General features: G+C 41.0%; 1 pseudogene; it reads right to left on the bottom strand.

The window, feature by feature from the left end:
- Positions 1–2,043: 2,043 nt before the first annotated feature.
- The window catches only part of LOC132888382 (extracellular calcium-sensing receptor-like), a 44,392-nt pseudogene continuing 34,768 nt past the window's right edge, over positions 2,044–11,667 (bottom strand).

Here is an 11,667-nt window from a genome sequence, read left to right as displayed (position 1 = left end):
GCTACATCACAAGCAGACATCCACTTTCAGTGCAAATGTCTGTGCACAGGGACACCTATTTTTAGCAATATCACAATGTTTAAAATGGATAAATTGTTGTGATATTATTATTATTATTAAAAACAAACAGGGGGACCAGTGCACTTGCTGTGATCGGCAAACAGATCTTATTTTTTTTAAAGAAACCTTTGTGTGTCACATGCACACTCATGCACAGTGAGATTCATCCTCTGCATTTAACCCATTGAAGCAGTGAATACACGCACCCAGAGCAGTGGGCAGCCATACTACAGCACTCAGGGTTAGGTACCTTGTTCAAGGCCACCCCATGTTAACCCCTACTGCATGTCTTTGAACTATGGGGGAAACCAGAGTACCTGGAGGAAACCCATGCAGACACAGGGAGAACATGCAAACTCCACACAGAAAGGCTCCCGGGCTTGAACCCAGAACCTTCCTGCTGTGAAGCGACAGTGCTAACCACTATACCACCTTGCCATCCACGGTTGTAAGGTTTGGTTTGGCTTTAAACATCTAAAAAGTGAGATGTGATGGGAGATTGCATGATAGAACAGCCAAAGGATTTTCTGCCATTAAAAAAAAGAAAAAGAAAATAAATTGAGGTCACAGTGGACATTATCAAGTTGTAATCAACTCCCCAAAATTAATGGACTGATTCATTTTGGCTGTTGAGTCAGGACATCCAGTGGCCAGTGAGGTCAATTTTTTTTCAGGGGGTTCTCACTTAGATGGGCCTTTCTGTGTGGAGTTTGCATGTTCTCCCTGTGTCTGCGTGGGTTTTCTCCGGGTGCTCCAGTTTCCCCACAGTCCAAAGATATGCAGGTTAGGCTATTTGGTGGCCCTAAATTCACCGGAGGGGTGAATGGTTGCTTGTCTCTGTGTGTCAGCCCTGTAATGACCTGGCAACTTGTCCAGGCTGTACACTTTTGCCCAGAGTCAGCTGGGATAGGCTCCAGCTTGCCTGCGACTCTGGATAGGATAAGTGGCTACAGATAATGGATGGAATTTGTATGTGCACTTAAAATTGAAAAAAGTACACATAATTCAACATCAGTTTACAGCACTTGTCGCACAAAAAATATGCTAAGCTTGGGTCTAAAATGTTATAAAGCTGATGTTAATTGTAAGAGTCGCATGCTTGAAAAAAGATAAAAGAGCATATCAGAACAACAAAAAGGCTACTCCTTCAAATAAATTTGCCCATCATTTGCTTTTTAGTATTTTTCTCAGGTTTAAGTATTATGATGTAACACTTTGGAAGAAATATACAGAATAATAAGCCAATGCTTGATGCTAAAATGGCAAATATCTCTACAGCTACAGAGAATTTTCCAGGAGAGCTGACATAAGCCGGAATGAAAGTGAGCCAAACTGCACAGAAGATCAGCATACTAAATGTGATAAATTTGGCTTCATTAAAATTATCAGGCAACTTCCGAGCCAGAAAAGCCAAAAGAAAACATACAAGTGCCAAAAAACTTATATAACCCAGCACAGCCCAGAAACCTAGGTTTGAACCCAAGCGACATTTGAAAATGATTTTTTCCTAATAGCGCTTGAGGTTTTTCAAGGGGAATGGAGGGGATATTGTCAACCAAAGCACACAAATAAGGACCTGTATGAGAGTGAAAAAAAGAACACTGAATCTCTGTTGTGGTGGCCCAAACCATTTCATGACATTACTGCCTGGAAGTGTAGCCCTGAAAGCCATCAACACCACTAATGTTTTTCCCAGTACACAGGAGATGCAGATGACGAAGGTGATCTCAAACGCTGTGTGCCACAGCATACAGGACCACTCAGAGGGCTGACCAATGAAAGTAAGTGAACAAAGTAAACACAGAGTCAGAGAGAAGAGCAGTAGGAAGCTCAGTTCAGAGTTGTTGGCCTTGACAATTGGGGTATTTTTATGTCTAAAGAATATGACTGCTATTACCATTGTCATAAATGCCCCAACAATAGAAACAGCTGTCAGCAAAATTCCCATAGTTTCTTTGTAGGACAAATATTCAATTTCCTTCTTCACACATTCATCTCGCTGAGGATTTGACCAGTTGTCTTGATAGCATTGTTTACATTCAATGGAATCTGTCACAACATAAAAGAGGAAATAATCAGCAGAAAAAGAGATGTTAGATACTGCATGTAGGCAAAATAATCAACTTATACTCGTGCATCTCAAACAATTAGAATATTGTGAAAATGTTCAATATTTTCCATCAGTTATTTAAGAAAGAATACATTTAATGTATTCTTGACTCATTGCATGTAAACTAAAATATTTCAAACATTTTTCTTTTTTAAATTTTGATAATTATCACCTTCAGCACAAAAAAATCTCAAAATATTGGAATATTTCATTTTGAGTTTGAGTAAAACAGTATTAATACCATGTTTCTCTTGGTTTAGCTCACTACACATAACCACAATCATGGGGAAGACTGCTGACTTGATAGTTGTCCAGAACACGATGATCGACACACAGAGTCAGTGGGGGTGTCTGACCTTATTGATGAGGCCAACTGTAGCAGGGAAAAAAATGAATTTTTGGTTCCTGATGGACTGCAACCTCCTACCAGAGGGGAGTGTCTTAAAAGTTTGTGTTTGTGGCGGGAGGGGTTGGCCACAATCCCTTCTGCCCTCCTTCGGGTCCTGGAGTCATACAGGTCCTGAAGTGATCAAAGATCACAGCGAATCACCTTCATGGTAGAGTCAATGATATGTTGCAATCTGCCTTTATCCTAGGCAGTGAAAGCAGTGTATCTGACAGTGATGGAGGAAGTGAGGATGGACCCAATGATGGCAGTGTAAAAGTGCATCATCATTGACTTTGGCAGGTTGAACTTCAACTGCCACAGGAAGTCCATCCTCTGCTGTGCTTTCTTGGTGAGAGAGAGCTAATGTTCATCTCCCACATGAGGTCCTGTGTGATGGTCATGCCATATAGGAAGCAGAAACACTCTACAGATGTCACTGGAGAGACAAATAGGGTGATATGGCAGGTGTGGCAGAGCTCTTCCTGAAGTCTACAGGTCATCTCCACTGTCTTTAGAGCATTGCACTCAAAGTTGTTCTGCCTGCACCAGGTCATAAGATGGTCAATTTTCCATCCATAGGCAAACTTATCCTCATCAGAGAGGAGTCCAATGAGGGTAGTGTTGTCTGTGAACTTCAGGAGCTTGACAGACTGATGACTGCAGGTGCAGCTGTCAGTGTACAGGGAGAAGAGAAGAGAAGAGAAGAGAAGAGAAGAGAAGAGAAGAGAAGAGAAGAGAAGAGGGGATGCAGCCTTGGGGGATCTGGTGCTGATAGTCCAGTAGTCAGAGACGTGCTTCCCCAGCTTCACATGCTGCTTCCTGTCAGACAGAAAGTCAGTGAGCCACCTGCAGGTGGAATCAGGCACACTCAGATGGGAGAGCTTGTCCTGCAGAAGATCTGGGATGATAGTGTTGAAGGCAGAGCTAAAATCCACAAACAGGATCCTAGTGTAGGTTCCTGGTGAGTCCAGGTGCTGGAGGGTGAAATGCAGAGCCATGTTGACAGCATTGTCTACAGACCTGTTGTCTCCACAGGTGAACTGCAAGGGATCCAGGAGTGGGTCAGTGACGTATTTAAGATGAGAAAGCACAAGGTGCTAAAATGACTGCATAACCACAGAGGTGAGGGCAGTGCGTCTGTAGTCATTAAATCCTGTGATCCTTGTTTTTTTTTTTGGGGGGGGGGCAGGGATACTAGTGGAGGCCTTGAAGCAGGCTGGCACATGGCATGCCTCCAGGGAGGTGTTAAAGATGTCTGTGAGTTCTGAAGACCACTGATCAGCACAGTGCTTCAGGGTGGATGGAGAGACCTGCTCCTTTGCAGGGTTTCAGCCTCTTGAAGTGTGTGCTAAGGATTTTCTCCAGAATGGAGAGAGTTGTGGCTATGGTGGGGAGGAGACCCTCCAAGGTGTGAAGTTGCAGAGAGGCCCTGGCTGCAGCTGAGGAGAAGGGTGGGGGTGGTGGACAGGAATTGGTGTACAGAGTCATGGGGGGACAGTGTCAGGTCAGTCCCATTGTCTTTCAAAGTGACAATAGAACTCTTTCAGTTGGTTGGCAAGGTACAAGTCCTTAAGAGAGTTGGGGGATGTAGGTTTGTAGTTTGTGATCTGTCTGAGCCTTTTCCAGACAGACGCAGAGTCATTGGCTGAGAACTGGTCTTGGAGTTTCTCAGAGTACAGTTGTGTATTTTCTCTCACCCCCATGCTAAACCTGCTCCTTGACACTTTAAAGGGTACCTGTACCGAAAAATAAACAAAGGCAAGAACTGCAATCCATTTTGCATAAACGAATTTTGAACACCCTCTATTGTCATACTGTCACAGAAAGCAGTGCTTTAAAATTATTTTGTATTCCTGTTCATGCAAGTTCCACTTCAGAGTGTAGCAATATTGCCATTTTGTGGACAGTGTCAAAGGTCAGCATGATTTAAAATTGTCGATAGGTTTCCTGCATCTTGATTGGCTCACTGCTCCTGACACCACAGTGTAGCTGGATGTACAAAACATTGTTGAAAAATAGTGGAGTGCAAAGCCTAAGGTTGAAAAAAACAAACATGATAAGAGAAAGCTTTTTTTCTGGGTGGCACAGTGGTGAAAAGGTTGGCACAGTGGTGAAAAGGTTATCACTGTTGCCTCATAGCAGTAAAGTTCTGGGTTTGATTCTCATCACCAACAGGGGTCCTTCCTAGTGGAGTTTGCATGTTGTTTGCACTGGTTTCAATTGGTTTCCTCCCACAGTTCAAAGACATGCAGATTAGGTAAAAATACCCAGCCACTGGGGTTGCACAAGCCAGTACATATGGGAGTGCTGGTCTCAAACCCAGATAGATTGGGGAGGGTTGTGCCAGGAGCCTCCAGAAGGCTTTTTTTCTTTGTCTGTGTGGTCAGCTTCAAACTTTAGTTAAACTTGAAGGTGTCAATTTTGGAGCAGGGCGTTATTTCTTGGATAGCAGCCTCTTAGTCCATCGAGATATAAAACTCACTGAACTATAGACAGTGATCCATCAGCTTCCAGTTCATGGCAGGGCTGTGCCATGGTGGTTCCCAGGTTGTTCCTGACTATCCAGACCAATTTCCTTTCAGCTGAGAGTGACAGTTTGGGTTTTCTTGAATCAAAGTGGCTTGGCAAAATGACTACACCTCACAATAACGATTGTTTGAATTTGCAGTTGTTTAGAAATTGCTCCAAGAGACATTCTGGAGTTGTGTACATCTGTGATCCTCTTTCTCAGATCTGCACTGAGCTCCTTGGACATTCCCATTTTATTGTGTTTTGGTCAATCCAATGAGTGCTGTAAACAAACACTTTTTTAGGAAGGCACAGGGAAGCTACCAGCTGTAGTCAATCATGATTACTAACAGGAAGTTAAGAGACCTTGGCCTTGGCAAGATAAAATACATTTTGGAAGTTTCAGCACCTCTGAATTACTGTAATAATCTAAGTGAGTGCATGTAAATTTTTGACCCTGTAGGTATAATTTTGACCCTGTGTTGATTTCAGAAAACCCAACAAAAATTAAAATTTGGGCACCAAATTCTAGTGTTTTTTTTTTTTTAATTAAAGATGTATGCTGTACCATCATTCTGCCACAGAAAAAGAACAGTTCAAAGAAATTACTGAAAGCCCAACTACTGCCATGACATTCATATCCAAGATGACATTCATGTCACTGTATGTAAACTTCTGACCACAACTGTATGCTCTGTGCGCTTCACACGGGGGGAACTCACAAGAATTCACACTCGGCTTTGAGCTATCATTTGCCTATATTTAGAACATAGAAACTATTGTGGCACTTGGCATGTCAGTATCTATATTCATACATGTAATAAATAAAAAGGCTTTATAGCTAGTCTGGACACGCATATACATAAACATGTACACACACACACTAACATATATATATATATATAGGCTGCTAATCAATTTGTAAGTTCTCTATCTGATGCTGGCCCTCTCACATCCCTGGCTATCATGGCCTGTATATAGGCCATTTCCAGTGTAGGCTTGTGTGCAAGATACATTTCCAAACTGGGTTTATCCATCAAACAATTAAATGACTGCCTGTATCATGTCACATAAAAGTTTGTACTCATTACAGCAATCACATTCAGTGTCAGTTTGTGCTTGGCACACTTTCCACATTGACACAAGATAATTGCTGAACCCTTCAACCTGCTTTCCCAATATTGCACTTGCAAAGCATCACCTACAGTGGTGCTTGAAAGTTTATGAACCCTTTAGAATTTTCTATATTTCTGCATAAATATGACCTAAGACATCATCAGCCTGTTTTGCTACATCTGGGCCAGGACGGCTTGCCATAATTGATGGAACAATGAATTCTGAATTATACCAGTGAATTCTAAAGGAAAATGTCAGGGCATCTGTCCATGAACTGAATCTCAAAAGAAGGTGGGTCATGCAGCAAGACAATGAACCTAAGCACACAAGTCGTTCTACCAAAGAATGGTTAAAGAAGAATAAAGTTAATGTTCTGGAATGGCCAAGTCAAAGTCCTGACCTTAATCTAATCGAAATGTTGTGGAAGGACCTGAAGCGAGCAGTTCATGTGAGGAAACCCACCAACATCCTAGAGTTGAAGCGGTTCTGTATGGAGGATTGGGCTAAAATTCCTCCAAGCCGGTGTGCAGGACTAATCAACAGTTACTGGAAATGTTTGGTTGCAGTTATTGCTGAACAAGGGGGTCACACCAGATACTGAAAGCAAAGATTCACATACTTTTGCCACTCACAGATATGTAATATTGGATCATTTTCCTCAATTAAAAAAATGACCAAGTATAATATTTTGTCTCATTAGTTTAACTGGGTTCTCTTTATCTATGTTTAGGACTTGTGTGAAAATCTGATGATGTTTTAGGTCATATTTATGCAGAAATATAGAAAATTCTAAAGGGTTCACACACTTTCAAGCACCACTGTATTTTATCCTGAGAATCATCTGAAGATTTGCTGCTTAAATAACTTACCAGATGGAGATAGTCCTTTTTCTGAGGTTCATACAGATACTTGGTTTCTCTGCTATCCAAACTGATTGAAGATAATTCATTTTCACCTGATGAAATCCAGGCTAATAAGTATGTTTACATCACCTACACTTAACTTCCGGTATTTGGCAATTCCGTCACATCCTGGGTGCCATATTGGTTGCCCATGTGCAATAAAGTTTGATGTGCTTATGGACTTTTAAGAGCTTAAACCTACTAATCAGATGGCTGTGCTTGTGTGCAGTATTATAATTCATGCTTGCACTTCCAATATTGATCATATTTAAATACTGTACAGGTACCCTTTAGACCTGTCCCTGTTCCCACTCCTGAATGCTCCTTCCTTTTGCAACCTGAGCTGTCTGTGTTTTGGTGCGAACCAGGTTTGTCATTATTGTAACTCACCCTGCTGCTGGAATGCAGCAGTCCTCACAGAAGTTGATGGAGGATGTCATCGCCTCTGTGAACTCAGTTTTTTGTTAGCAGTTCTGTAATGCAGCAGTCCTCACAGAAGCTGATGGAGGATGTCATAGCCTCTGTAAACTCAATCTTTAGTTAGCAGTTCTGAACACATCCCAGTTAGTACAGTCCAAGCACGCCTGAAGATCCTCTACAGCCTCACTGCTCCACTTCTTTGATGTCCTCACTGTACGTTTACACAGCTTTAATTTCTGCATGTATGCAGGAATCAGGTGAAGCAGGGGTCAGAGTGGCCCAGTGCATGACATAGGACGGCATGATAGGCACTGTTGACTATAGTATCACAGTGATCCAAAATATTCCCTTCCCTGTTTGGCCATTTAAAAAAAACTGTTTAGATTTGTTTTGCTGGAGAGTTATGTGTCATGGTCCACTATGAAAAGTTGGAAGCCAGCTAGCTGAAGCACAGAATGTGCTATGGATCCACATAGCCAAATGTCTGTGAAACATAAAACAGAAGATGAAGAAAAGTCTCCGTTTCTTGCCATCAGCAGCTGGAGTTTGTCCAGTTTCTTGCATAATGATTGTGCATTGAAGAGAAATATCGCTTACAGTGGAGTGTGATGTCTGTGTCAGTGGAGACACGAGTGCACCAGTGCATTTTCATCTCCTCCAGAATCTCACTGAATGAGCAAAGATGGTGAGTTGACCTTTCACCACAATATCCAATGATTCCATGGATGATACCAGAAAAGTGGCAAATAAATAACCTACAATTGTTACTCTGATGTCCATGAACTCTTCTCTGGTGAAAGCAGTACCACAGCAGAGAACTGAGCATAAAAAAACAAAATAAGACAAAACTATGTGCATCAACACACTGAGGCAGCCATCCACGGTACCATGTTGGCAGCTTATACGAACATATGAACTGTACGAACTCACAGTGCTGGCACAACTATAGAAAAATGTCAGTTTACCTGACTAGACAAAATAATTCCATTCAATAAGGAATGAAAAAAAGCTTAATCCTCATGCAGGTACACTCCCACATTTTTAGAAATAATTTTAGATTTGTAAAACACACACACGAAAAAAAAAAACAAAAAAAAACCTGGAACATGAACTGTCCCAACTCTCCCCATCTGGCTATTTATTTTTAATTTTTTTTTTTTGAGGGGGTGTTCCCCTGGAATTTAAGTTTAATAAATAATACTCTATATGGCAACTAAAGGCTACATAATTTAATTCCTAACAAATCCTGAATTCATCAGCAAAAATTATACCATAGAATTAAACGTGGATTCCAAAATAGAAAATACAAGTTTTAGTTATCAAAAATATTTAACTACACATACCTTGTTGCATTGTCCAGCTTTGTGGCTCCAAAGAAAGTAGATTACTCGATATGGCAACATCTAATATCTGATGTGATCTAAAACCTGATTGGTTGAAATTAATTTATGGGAATACAAACTACCCCAAGTGTCCCCATCTCAAGTCTCCCCACTTTCCTTGACAGCTTATAGAATATATAGTGAGAGAAGGAATAAGTTTCATACCTGTTACATTACTGATCTCTCCTTCAGCACATGGTATGCAGTCAAAACAGCAGATGGGCTTTCCTTTCTGTACAGCCTTCCTTGTTCCAGGAGGACAGCTCTCACTGCACACAGAAATTTGCACCTATGATGATAAAACATTAATTTAACAACCTAAACTAATTATATAACTGTACATTTTTCCTTTTACATATTAGGAATGTTTTTACTGACACTGCATATAATTTCTCTCTAATACTCACCTGATTTGTATTTTGTGCCCACATAATAGAAGTGACATTTACAAATAAATGGTCATGACCAGTTAGAGATGAGTCATAATGCCCAACAGTGACAAACTCATGCTGATACTCTTTATTCAAATGCCAGTGGATTATTTCATATTTTGCTGCGGAGTCACCATTTTTGTCAAAAAAAAAAACATCTTCAGTGAAGATCACCCTCTTTGGTTTTGAAATGCATCCTCTTCAATTGTTGCAGAAACTAGAGAAATAAAAAGGGAAATAAGGCACATTTAAACATAAGTGAGTACACAGTAAGGAATACTATATTCAAACATTTTGTTTGCTTATTTGGATTATCCCAAGTGTTAAAATAGTGTCTTAGCAGTACTATTAACTCACTGTGAAAGGATCAGGCTGTTTATTTGTAGGACATGTTTGCTTGCAGCCAAGAAGTTCATGTAAGGTATGAGCAATTGCATATACTCCTTTATACACATTATTGAATATTGACATTACGGTCATATCAGTAAATGCATTTTCCACCTCAGACAGCTTCTCATTACCAGTGCAAGCTGGTATGTTCCCTGAATCATTGTGCACTGCATATTTACAGCTAAACAAAGCCTCCCAGAATTCAGTAAAAATGGCCCTGCCAACAGATTTCAGTGGATGTATATTTAAAATGAAGTCCTGCAGACCCTCCACCTTTGATTTGGGGATAGCTAACCCTATAGCTCCCTGCAGTATATGGTGTTTATCCATTGTGGCCAATTCTGAATTAAAGATCCAAGCTTCAGTTCCAACCCACTGGAATCCAGTGATATTGTGTTCTAAAAATACTGGCAGTAAACTTTTCAAATCCCGGTTGCCAAGGAATGCAATAATTACTTGAGAAGTAGAGCTTTTGATTTGCTCAACAATTCTTTGCACTCTTTCTTGTGAATAGGTTCTAAAAAATGGAAGTGAATATTCTAAGCAAATGCCTAACTTTTCTGCAGCTTCAGTAAATGCAGCCATCCCACTGTTACCATAATCATCATCTGTTCTCATTGCTCCCACCCAGGTCCAACCAAAGTGCTTGACCATCTCTGCAAGTGCTCTGCTCTGGTAATAATCACTAGGAATAGCTAGTGCGCAGAAATGATGGATATTTCCTCTTGTCACTGAGACACTCACAGGTGGAAAAATGACTGATCTAAAATTAAATTTACAAATGTAAATCTCAGGCATTATGATTTTTTTCTTTTTTTTTTGGTACATGCTATTAACTGCCAATTATATTATGGAACAAGACAATTAGAACAGGTTACAGGATAAAATTCCAGCTCCACATTTTCTTTTTCAACATTGCATACCTTTTAAAAATTGTGAAAATTGGGTAAATTCTTACTAAGGGAATGCTGACTGGTCCAATACTCTGTGCAATCACCATGGATACAGAAGAGTATGTCTCACCAATTATGGCCTGCACCTGGGCTGGTTTTGTGCAGATCTCATTCAAGACTGAGTTCTCATTTCCATTAACAAGTGTCATTGCAACTCACGCTCCCATTGTTGTTGAACTGCAGGTATCAAATATCTTGTATCCCAGTGAGATTCCAGGCAGTAAAGTGGTACTGTTGTTAATCTCTTCTATTGCAAAGATCAAGGACTGTGAATACTGAAAGGCTCTGAAATCAAGACTAATTATAGCAATCAGAGAAGATCAGTCACATTATTTACATGATTTGTCATTGCTTTCTAATGGTGAATGATTTAATGCTGTTAAATAACATTAATAAATGTCAGATGTGCTCAAATTATTACCTAATACACTTCATTGTTTGTGGTCTGACCAAATAAGATAAGTCTGTGATCTCCCAATTAGGGCGGCACGGTGGTGTAGTGGTTAGCACTGTTGCCTCACAGCAAGAAGGTCCGGGTTCGAGCCCTGTGGCTGGCAAGGGCCTTTCTGTGTGGAGTTTGCATGTTCTCCCCATGTCTGCATGGGTTTCCTCCGGGTGCTCCGGTTTCCCCCACAGTCCAAAGACATGCAGGTTAGGTTAACTGGTGACTCTAAATTGACCGTAGGTGTGAATGTGAGTGTGAATGGTTGTCTGTGTCTATGTGTCAGCCCTGTGATGACCTGGCGACTTGTCCAGGGTGTACCCTGCCTTTCGCCCGTAGTCAGCTGGGATAGGCTCCAGCTTGCCTGCGACCCTGTCTTCTTCTTCTTTAGGTGTCAGGTCTGGTCTTGCAGACATCGACGATCATGGCTCTCCATTCCTCTCTGCATTCAGTCCGTCTGATGAGATCAATGGTAGAGAACTGGTGGTTCGTTGCAAATCTTGTTCAGGCTGTCTGTGAACTTTGTCCGCTGTCTTCCTCTGCTTTTTTTGCCAATGATCTTTCC

Source organism: Neoarius graeffei, chromosome 6, assembly GCF_027579695.1.
Source record: "Neoarius graeffei isolate fNeoGra1 chromosome 6, fNeoGra1.pri, whole genome shotgun sequence".
Taxonomy (NCBI): Eukaryota; Metazoa; Chordata; class Actinopteri; order Siluriformes; family Ariidae; genus Neoarius; species Neoarius graeffei.
The sequence above is the reverse complement of the archived record's forward strand: the minus strand, read 5'-3'. Positions and strand labels throughout refer to the sequence as shown.